A 12,567-nucleotide genomic window follows, 5' to 3' on the forward strand; every position below is an offset into this window, starting at 1 on the left:
ATCAAGAGCTAAGTAGCTTTACATTGATAATAAAATGTGCATTAATTAATTTGGTGTAATCACTATGATGAACACTGAACAGTAATGACTTCTAAACCTTTGTTTTACTCCTAAACCTTTTATTGATGAATCCTTCCTTTCTCCTGATCTAAATGCTACTATCATATGCCAATTTCTCATTTATGTGCAGTTCTATACTATTAATTCATTCCCCCTCTTTTGTCCCTCCCCCAACTTCTCTCTCTAATATCACATAGCTTTTGTTTGTGTCCTTATAATATGATTTGGAAACTACTGACTAAAATGGGCCCATACTTTTCAAATTGTTTTGAAAATTCTTTACCATTTTTCCATGAATCTGTAAAAAAAAGTAAGTTGTCATTTTGAGTGGGATTTTTAATGAAATTGCACTGAATTTATAAGTAAATTTGACAAAAATTGATATCTTGACAATAATGAATCCTTGCTTTATGCCATTGTGTATATAATTGACACTATCTTTTTCACACTTAATAAAAATATAAACAGTTTTCTCCTGTTTTGTATACATTTTTCATTAGATTTACTGCTAGTTACCATATCAGTTGTCTGAGAATATGATCTTTTGTATGTTAATTGACTTTCCAACTGTTGCTGATGGTATATAAAATCACTAACTTTTTGCATATATTGACATTGGGTCTAGCAATGTTGCTTATTAGTTTTAGTATTTAGTCTCAATATTTGTTTAGCTTGCATATTTAGATAATCTTTGAATGAAGACAATTTCTGTTCCTTCTTTTTTCATGCCTATTATTTTTCTTTGCTTTTTATACTCTGTAGAACCTCTCATACATTGCAATATGACAATGGGAAGGTCTATCTGCTTGATGGCTTTTTTTTAGAGAGAGAGAGAGAGAGAGAGAGAGAATTTTTAATATTTATTTTTTAGTTTTCGGAGGACACAACATCTTTGTTGGTATGTGGTGCTGAGGATCGAACCCAGGCCACACGCATGCCAGGCGAGCGCGCTACCACTTGAGCCACATCCCCAGCCCTCTATTGCCTTTATTTGAATTAATATCTGTTCTTATATTTATGATATTATTCTTTTCTTGGCTTTACATTAATATCCTAAAATTCTATTTTTTTCTAAATTTTAAAATTGAATACTTGCCTCAGTAATTTTCAATCTTCTTTTCTAAATACATTCATCTTAGGTCCTTCTTAATACTGCTTTTTCTACATTCTACATGTTTTGATTTACAATTGTTTCACTGTTTTTCAGTTGTAAGTATTTAATTATTTTCATTATGGTTTATTATTTAGATCATTATTGAGCAAATTTTTCCTTTAGGTGTTTTTTATCCCCAAATATAAGTTACAAACCCAAAATTTATTTTGGTGTCATATTGGTTGACTGTTCTGCATACAGGGGAAGTTCATCACAGCCTGAGTTTGTCAAAAGGCTATGGCATTATAGTAGCATCTAAAAGAAAATGAGGGCATGGGATCTCCCAGGGGAGAGGAGAGTTGGAGATGGGACTTCTGTGTCTAGCTGATGTCACTCAGCAGTACTTTGGGATATCTCCAGGTCAGAGAACTCTGAAGGGCAGCAGTAGCTTGGGTCCTTTATAGCCACAGGGTTTATCTTATCTGTGGCTAACAGATGTGCATTTTCACAGGGTATGCAAAGCAGGCAGACTCTGAATGGCTAAAAGTATCCTTATTTGTGGTATGTTTAAAACAATTGGGTGTGTAAAAATTTGAGTTTGGTGCCAGAGGGCATTTGAGCTAATGAGTCTCAGCCTGCTTTGAAAAAATAAATAACCTGGAGCCAGTATTCAGAGGCCATCTTTGGCTCATTTATATAACATGTTTTAGAAAAGCATATGTGTTAGTTCAATATGTCATGCTGCCTGAACTGCTATGCTTACCTCTTTACTAAAGAGCATCAAGCTGAAATTTTACATTTCAAGTATTTTTGAAAAATGCTTTTACATCCCAGTAGTAACTTCACTGTGATTGGTAATAAGGTTTTTCTTATGGCAAAGACCAATTCGTCCAACATAAAGCAAGGTCACTGGAATTTAGATGTTGGAGGGGAAGGAATCATGGTAGCATATTTTCTGGTGCAAGGTTTCATTTAAAAGATTAGGAAATTGAGTTACAGAAAGCCTTTTTTTTTTACTGTCACATAACTAATTAATAACATTATGACAATCAGCACCCAAGTCTTTGGATCTCAGTCCAATAGTTTTCCTACTGTATCATAACAGGCCAAACCTAGTCATTATAAATGATTTTATAAATAGGATTTATCAATTGTTTTTCCTTTCAGAATGTTCCACTTATATTATATACATTTTATAGTGTCTTTATCAAAACCACATTACAAATAATGGAAAAAATAAAAATTTAAACAGAGAGAGATCCAGAAGTATGATATAAATGACTATTCACAAGCCCTTCCTCTTTGTCCTATATAATGGTGATAGGATATAGTTAGAAGGATTAGTAAAGATGCAGTTAATTTTACTTTGCTACAGTGAAATTTCATCATGATCAGTATTTTCTCTCACTAAATTGGTTACATTAAAGTGTTATTTGAAAAGAGCAACAGTGAACAATTTTATTAATTTGCATTCAGTCAGCAATGGATAATCATTTCAGTAGGTGTTTTTAAAAGCATAAACAAGTTTCTTCTATCTTCCTAACAACTTCATCCTTATAATAAAGAAGAATGTATATGAAATATGAGAGATGTACCCTGTGGTGTTTGTTTTGTTGTGTTCATTATTGTCTTCCTTTTTTGACAAAGTATAGTAATAGAGAGCATTTATCATGTACTCTTATCACTAATTTGTGTGACTCAGTCTTTTAAGCATGTCAGCCTTGGTGAATATGGGTTTATTTAACTACTGTCTCAGGTTATGAAATTGAAGTGGTGAGTGGTTACAAGTTGCTTCAATATTTTTCTTACAGTTTAGGCACATTTTTCTCTACAAATAATATAAGTGACATCTTTAAAGCTAATTTTGGCTCCTCAAAAGAAAAGCTGAGTATACAGTAAGCACAAAATAGATATTTATATGCAGACATGAGGAAAGTGAGAAAGCTATTGAGAGGTGGATATTTCAGAAATATTTGGAGTGTGCATATTTCAAACTAGGTTATGCTGATAACCTGTCAATCTTAGAACACAGATCGTCTATAACTAAACCACTTCACCATAGTCATGTTAATTTTGTAGAATAAGGTATTCTCTTCTTGGTTTATTAGTCCTCCTTTATTGCTTCTAGTACAAAGTGTTTCACAAGAAAAATAACACTGATGACCAGACAACAGCATCTCATAAGTGTCTCTGGCATTAATCAGTGTGCTTGAATACAAGGAGCTATTATTTTAGCTACATTTAAATCCTGATTGCATTTTATTCTGCCTTGGCAATGTTCACAATGTGATCTTCATTAGAATGTATTTTAAGCTTTCACATGCTGGCATGGCCATTATTTGTATCCTGCACTGTGAGCAGTAAATCATGTGGAAGATGCCTAGATGTAGAGTTTCAGGATCCAAAATTTGCCTCTTTTTTGTTTTCATTTTGTTCTTTAGTGTTTCATAATAACTAAAAGGGAGTTTATAATATAACTATCTCTGGAAACTAAGCATATTAATAGAAGAATCTCACATTGCTATAACTTTCACATACATTTAAAGATCTCTGGGCAATTCCTGTGGGATCTTCACTCTGGTGAGTAAACATAAAGGATATTGGGTATATCCTGGTATCTTGCTAAATGTTAGAACTCTGAGAAATACTTCTTATACTTTGGGTATTCTGTGAATATGCTAATGAGTTGATATTCTGAAGTTTTTCATACCATCTGCACATTTGCGCCCTTGTTCATTTCTGAAAGGGCCTGGAGCCCTCACACTTGTTGCCTTCCCCTTAGCAGTGTGAAGCTCTAACGTAAGGAGCCTTTCTTAAGATTTTGCAGCAAAACAAAAAGTATAAGTTAGGTCATGTTTTACATCCAGACCTGGCCTCCCAAGGCATGCACCATTTTTTTTTTCTGCTTGTCATTCAGTAATAATCTATGGCACATTCTATAGTGTCACATAAGGTTTAAAGACATGGAATTCTGAATTAGATTTGGGTTTGAATTCTAGCTCCCCAGTTATAAACTTATGATCTAAGGCAAGTTGTTTTCAACAGGGAGTAATTTTGTACCCTGTCCCATGTGGTGGTGGTGGTGGTGGGGGTATTTGGCAATATCTGGTGGTTACAACCAGCCTGTAGTGGGGAGAGATCAGCGAGGCTGCTAAATACCCTATAATGTGTAGGATGGTCCCCTAAAACAGAGTTGTCGGTAATGTCCATACTAAGAAATCTTGATAATGAGGCAAATTGTTTAATCATTTTGATTGCCCTCATCTTTCAAATAGGAATAATAAAGTTTAAAGTTAGAGAACCAGAGAGCATTAGCAAGGATAGTGGAATGTGATGGACATCATTATCCAAAGTACATATATGAAGACACGAATAGGGTGTCAACCTACTTTATATACAACCAGAGATATGAAAAATTGTGCTCTATGTGTAATAAGAATTGTAATACATTCCACTGTCATGTATTTAAAAAAATAAAAACTATAATAAAAGAGAGAGAACCAGAGAGCAATTCCCTAACAACTTGTGTCATTTTCTGAGTCCTTTTAGACATAGTGTCCCCTTCTCTTCATATGTCTCCTATTAGTGACTAAAGGCTAGACTTCCAGACCAAGTAGGAAGAAGCACCATGAAAGTACAGTACAAGCGACAATTTCCTTCTGCTTGGTCCTGTCAGTGTCTCATACAGTATATCATGTAGGCGGTTAGCTATCCTTCTGAGATAGAACATATTGTGGAGCTAAATACATAGAACAATTGTAATAGCAAATTCTTAGGTTGCACTGCACTATATTTTTAGGCACTGAGAAGCTAATAACTTGCTCAAGTTCACATAGCTAACACTATAAAGGCCATTATTCAGCCAAGGATACCTGGTTCCAATGTCTACATAGTTTGTGCTGTTAACCACTACACAAATCTGTCTCAAAGAAAGAATATTAAGGGGATTTAGACTACAATAATATATACTCCAAATGGGGAAATACTGCTAGGATAGAAATTGGAGATTTATGAATTGGACAGGAAAAGGGTACAGTTTAAATGCGTGAAAGTAAATGAGAATTTAAAATGGAAGTTATAGCATTATAGAATGAATATTCATGGGCTTTGAAATCAGAAAGATGCTGGGCTTCCTAAATCCAGACTTCTTGGACAAAGAAATTTAGGGAACTTGGATAGATTACTATAGTTTCTCTGTTCCTCAATTTTTTGAAGGTCAAATTAACCAACTTTGAAATCTATTAAACTGTGCCTCGTGCATAAAAGTTTTATCATTGCCCTCAACATTCTGCCTGCATCTACCTTTACCTAAGGGGAACTAAAAAATTGTTGTCCTCTGGAGTACCCTGTTCTACAAAAACATATCCTAGATGATGTACAGGTAATGGTGGCCTAGACAATAGAGTTATAAGTCCTCATTGTGCTTTAACTAAAATATATCTGTTATGGTTTGGATGTAGTTTTGTTGGGGGGATACTGGGGATTGAACTCAGGGGCACTCAACCACTGAGCCATATCCCCAGCCATATTTTGTATTTTATTTAGAGACAGGGTCTCACTGAGTTGCTTAGGGCCTCACCATTGCTGAGGCTGGCTTTGAATTTGTGATCCTCCAGCCTCAGCCTCCTGAGCCACTGTGATTATAAGCATGCACCACCACACCCACCTATGGTTTGGATCTTAAATGTCCCCAAAAAAGCCCATATGCTAAAGGTTTGGCCACCAGCCTGTGGGGCTATTAGAAGGTGGTAGAACCTTTAGGAGGTAGGGCCTAGTGTAAGGAAGTTAGGTCATTGGAGGAAGACATGCCCTTGAAGGGGATATTGGGACCCTGGCCTCCTTCTCTCTCTCACTCTATACCCCACTCCATTTAAGTTATCATGAGGTAAACAGACTTCCTCTACTACATACTCCATCATAATATATTGAGCCTCCATAGGCCCAAAATAATGGGCCCAAGCAACCATGGACTGAAACCTCTGAAATCCCGAGACTTCTGAAAATCCTTTCCTCTTTATAAGTGATTTAGCTAAGGTATTTGTTACAATAGAAAGTGGACTAACACAATATCTCAGCTACCTTTGAATATATGTCTCCTTAAGAATGAGGATGAACAGTCATGTACCATGGATGAGAAAAGAAATTTTATTCTTACTAAATAACTTTTTAATGAAATAGAAATAGGCAGGTTTAGATAATCCAACAATGTGGATAAATATTCAATTGATAAATATTTCTTTTTGGCATTATACACACATACACACAAAATGAGATAGGAGTTTAGGGATAGATACAGAGAGAACACTGAATCTTATAAAAAAAAAAAAAGCCCATGAACTGTTAGAATGCAGAAGAAACAGCTCATGAGAAACTCAACCCCAATTCTTTCAAATTGGCTAATGAAAAGACAACAGAACTACAAGACAACCACAAGGAATCTAGTGGAACCAATCCTTTAGGAAGTATGCATTTTAAATATTTATATAACCAAGAAAAGACTCTAGATTCATTATAATCATGAGAAGCATACCAGTCGGTAGGGATTTAAGATGCTAATGAGACATGCAATGTAAGAAATTAGCATGCTTAGAGCATGTGAGGGCAATACGAGAGCATAAGAAAAAATGATGTGAAAATGTGTAACCCTACCCTAACATCACCTTAAGTTCAGTACCCTAAGTACTGTTCCACTATAAATGTTTAAAGCCCAATCCAAGACAAAGCAATTCACTCTCATTGAAATCATCTGCACTCCCATTCTCAAGTGTGTAGTTTCTGTTTATAATAAACTTATTGCTGTCTACTCAGACTTAATACATCCGTAAATTCTTTCCTACAAAGTGGTCAAGAAACTGAAAGTTCTGAGTAGAGGTTTGCTCTGCTTTTGTAAACCACCTTGGACCCCTAAACAAGTGACAAAATGAGTGAACACATACATGTATATACATATATACACAGATATAAGCATTCACACACATATAAATACATACAAACACATTCAAATAATCTATGATATAAAATTCATTTCTTTTGTGATACAAAAATTTGAAAAGTACTACATTAGAATTGGGAATTTGGTTTTTGTTTATAACAGTTTGAATGTATTCATAATATACCATTCATAACCTCTGACCCTTTGTTATCACTGACATAAAATTGTAAGGTGACTAACAAACATGGGGGTAGGGAAGTCTAAGACCATGAGAACAATGTGTTTCAATGTAAACAATCATGTATTTATCTCTTGGTGCCCTACTTGCCTATGAGAACACTCTGAATCAGGTAGACAATAAATATCCAACTTATTTGATTTCATGAAGCAATATAATAATAGATAAGCAACTTAATACATTCAGAACCATGACCTCAACAACCTACCATGGAAAAACTTTTATGTTGTTTCAATGGATTTTGAAAAGAAAAATCTTCATTTTAATATCTATTTTCTCTTCTGGAAAGGTCAATAATTGGAAGACCAAGACAAAATTACAAAATAATGTCTCTTAGTGTCAAAGTTTTACCTGAGGATAGAGAAATATGGGTCAGATGATAGTAGTTAAGGGAATGTGTAACCAATCAAATGACTAAAAGTATGCAATATAATACAATTATGTCAACCTGAAATGGATTAGCATCAACCTAAAAGAACTTCAAAAAAATGCCAGCAAGTTCTTTCTTCTCTGGCCTCTGACCTGTTAAATACTTTGAATAGTGAGTTCTCTAAAAAATGTGAATGGCAGCTGGGTGTGGTTGTGGACACCTATAATCCCACCAGCTCAGGAGGCTGAAGCAGAAGGATCACAAGTTCAAAGCCAGCCTCAGCAATCTAGCAAGGCCCTAAGCCACTTAGAGAGACCCTGTTTAAAAATAAAAAAGATTGTTGGTGTAGCTTAGTGGTTAAGTGTCCCTACATTCAACCCCAGCTCCAAAAAAAGTGAATGACATACATAGTACATTTATAGGTGCCAAAAATCTAGGTGAGGGAGAAAATGCTTTTGATGATAAAAACCAGGATACTACTAGATTATCACAGGTTGGTAAATGATAGGTGAAATCTAAGAAGTTAAATTATAATAAGGATAATCATAAAGTCATAGATTTTAATCCAAAAAGCCAACTATAGCAATACAGCATGGTGAAGAAATGGCTTAGCAGCAATATATATTTTTAAAAGAAAGAGGGCTGGGGATTCAATTCAGTGGTAAAATGCTGGCCTGGCATGCACAAGGCCCTGGGTTCAATTCCTAGCACTGCAAGAGAAAGCAAAGGAGAGAGAGAGACGAGAGAGAGAGAGAGAGAGAGAGAGAGAGAGAGAGAGAGAGAGAGAGAGAGAGAGGAAGATGGAGGGGCAGGGAAAGGAAGAAAGAGAGAGAGATTGATTTTGATATTTCAGTTTATAATGAACACAAAATAAGACTACCTTCAAAATGTGTATTACAGTATTATAATTCAGGTTTTATTAATACAACCATAGTATATTAAATAATGGAGTTCATAATCTTTTAAGACCACACCTAAGTATAGTTAAGTCTAATGCTCAGTTCTGTGAGCCATAATTTGTTCACATGAAAGCAGTCAAACTGATGAGAGAATTGAAACAATTTTATGTGACAGGTAAGGGAACTAGAAATATTCTATTTGAAAAAATAGGCTATTGGCAGGATACTAAATTACTTCTATAAACTCCCAAAGGAAGAAATTGGGAATATTGAGTGAAAGCTACTACATATTAACTTTCATCTCCCTATAGAAAAAAAAATTCCTACAGAGCTTATAAATTACTGACTGGATTAAAGAAGTAAGATATTCACTTGGAAATCAAATAATCACTTTGTAAGAATGTTGCAAATTAAAGAATGGTCTGTTCTACAATGACCTTCAAGGTTCTTTCCAAACTTAGAACTAAGTAATTTTTAAGAAATAAATGTCCAACAAATATATGAAAAAATGTTCAAAATTGCTAACTATCAGGGAAATGCAAATGAAAACAATGAGATATCATCCCATCCCATTCAGAATGGCTGAAAGAAAGAAAGAAAGAAAGAAAGAAAGAAAGAAAGAAAGAAAGAAAGAAAGAAAGAAAGAAAGAAAGAAACTATAAATAACAAATTGTGGTGAGAATGTGGAGAAAAGGAAACTCTTAGTTACAGTCATTATTACATCCAATAACATTATGGAGATTCTTCAAAAAATTAAAAATAAATCTACCATATGATGCAGCTTTCCCACTTCTGGGTATATAGCCAAAGGAAGTGAAATCAGCATACCAAGGAGATATCTACATATCCATGTTTATAGCAGCACTATTCATAATAACTCATAAAGAAACAGTCAAAGTGCCCATCAACTGATGAGTGGATAAAGAAAACATGGTTTATATACACAACACAATAGTATTAGTCATAAAGAAGAATGAAATCCTATCATTTGCAGCAAAAATGCATGGAACTGGAGGATATTGAAAAAAATAAAATGCTAAAAGAAATAAGCCACGCTTAAAAAGACATGTACTCCATCAAAACTTAAAAATGTAGACCCAAATGTAGAATAGTGATTACTAGAGTTTGGGAAGAATGGGGGGTTAGAAGGTGGATAAAGAAAGGTTGTATTTGATTAGTGAATGGTGTATGCATGTATAAAAATATCACACTGAACCCCACTAATATGTGCAATCAATAAATGTTAATAAAATTCAAAATCAATAAATACTAAATATGTAATACATCATTTTGTGGATTTAAGATTATCTCTAAATAACAGCAAAACGATAGAATACTCCACAGGATTAAACCATATGTTAAATATATGATCTGTATTAACTGTCACTATTTGGACATCAAGCAAACTTGAAACTTAGGAACTAATTTCTTCAACAAGACTCCTAGAGCACAACAAGTAAAATCCAAAATAAATAAACAGGATGGTATCCAACTAAACAGCTTCTTCACAACAAAGGAAATAACCAACAGCATGAAGAGCTAGCCTACATAATGGGAGATGATATTTGCCATCCGCACCTCATATAAGGTGTTAATTTCCAGAATATACAAAGAACTCAAAAGGCATAACACCCCAAAAAATCCAATCAATAAATGGGCACTCTTCAGAGAAAGAAATATGAATGCTCAACAAATATATGAAAAAAATGCTCAACATCTCTAGCAATTAGAGAAATGCAAATTAAAACTGCACTGAGATTTCATCTCACTCCAGCCAGAATGGCAATGATAAAGAATACAAGCAATAATAATAAATGTTAGCAAGGATATGGGGCCAAGGGTACATTGTTGGTAGGACTGCAAATTAGTGCAACCACTGTGAAAAGCAGTATGGAGATTCCTCAGAAAACTCGGGATGGAACCACCATTTGATCCAGTTATCCTATTCCTCGCTTTGTATCCAAAGAATTTAAAGTCAACACATGACAGTAATACAGCCACATCAATGTTTATAGCAGCACAATTCACAATAACTAAGCTATAGAACCAACCTAGGTGCCCTGCAATTGATGAATGGATAAGGAATTTGTTGTATATAAACAATGGAATATTATTTAGCCAGAAAGAAGAATGACTTTATAACTTTCACTGGTAAATAGATGGATTTGGAAACTATCATGTTAAGTAAAATAAGCCAGTCCCAAAAGAATCAAGGGCAAACATTCTCACTTATATGTAGAAACTAACCCACAATAAGGAGTGGAAAGGGAAAAATCAGAAGTTCAGTAGACAAAGGGGAATGAAGAGAAGGGAGGGTGATAGGATAATGAAACACAGTGTAAAAAATCTGCCATAATTTTCCTATATACATATATAAATACACCACAGTGAATTCCACTAACATGTGAATCCACAAGAATGGAGTCCTAATTAGAATAAGATATACTCCATGCTTGTATAATTATATCAAAATAGATTCTACTGCCAGGTATAACTAAAACGAACCAATAAAAAAGAAATGTGCATTCTAAAGGAAACAGTATAATAAACTCCACAATAAAGTTCAAGTAGTTATAAAAAACTAATATCATGTCTGTGATGCCTAACAGATTAAAAAGAACAAAAAAATTTAGTTTGAATATTTACAAAATGTATGTATAGTTTCTCTACACATATTTGAAAAAACAGAAGGTATGCCAGATTTTTTTTTTTTTTTGCTTTATTTTGGTGTTGAATAAATGAAACCCGAATCCCCAATTGCAGATTATTCTGCTGGAAGTAAATTTTACTTAGTAGCAGTCATCCAGATGTTCTATTCATTTGGTAGCTGGAAAACAGCCCAATTAGTTCAAATACTGCCCATTTTGGCAGACTGGTTTTTTTAATTATTGTAAAGAAAAATCCCCTTAGGAGCATTACTAATAAGATAATAGTCTTTAGATTATTCAATCATTAAAAGAACAAATAACAATATGTAAATCACTGAAAAGTTGTATTATCAAAGAATTGCTGATGTTCCATCATTCCTTCTGATTCCCTTGATGGGCTTTTTGCCAATAGAGTATAAAAAAGCATCCCAAATAAAATGACAGGTTCCCATAATCATATCGTCCTTGGTATTAACCATTGTACTTGTTATTATTTTAGAACTGGGCATTGAACCCAGTGGCACTTTACCACTGAAATATATCCCCAGAACTTGTATTTATTTATTTGTTTATTTATTTAGAGACAGGATCTCTCTAAGTTGCTAAGGTCCCCCCCCCCCACCCAAAATTGCCAAGCTGGCCTGGAACTTGTGATCCTCCTGTCTCAGTCTCCCAAGTGCCTGGGATTACAGATGTGTACCACCAGACCCAGCCATTGTCACATTTCCAGGCTCTAGGCAATAAGGGATCTTTTATCCTAGCAGTTTGGCCTACCAACACATAGCATACCATACAATCATAATGAAGCAAAGATCCCTAAAATATTAGGTGTTCAAAATATAAATTTTATCCACATGGTTGTACATATTTATAGATAAATTAATGATTTTCAGGAATGATACAATTGGTACACCTTAAAACCAAAACTATACATATCAAAAGATAACAGAAAATGGTAGTAATAAGTCAACATGAATATCCTAATATATTGCTCTTACTTTAGTAATCTTATACTCCTTTGTATTTAAGTAGATTTTTAAAATTCAGCAAAAAGGATAATCCTACAATATCCCATGTCTTCTCTCATACTATAGAGAATAGTTATACTTCCAAATCTCCCTTCAGTCACTCTCTCATCATTATTATTGGGTAGTGTTAATTTTTGACTTTATAAAATCTTACAGAATATTTCAAGTGCAAACAACAGGAACAAGTATAAAATGAATGTTGTGTGCATTTATAAAATGCCACAGCAGATAATAATTTGTTTATTTGGTCACCTTTCTCTGGCCAGGAAAATTGAGGGCCTTAAGCTTCAGAGAAAAAT

The sequence above is a fragment of the Urocitellus parryii genome, chromosome X, assembly GCF_045843805.1.
Source record: "Urocitellus parryii isolate mUroPar1 chromosome X, mUroPar1.hap1, whole genome shotgun sequence".
NCBI classification, from domain to species: Eukaryota; Metazoa; Chordata; class Mammalia; order Rodentia; family Sciuridae; genus Urocitellus; species Urocitellus parryii.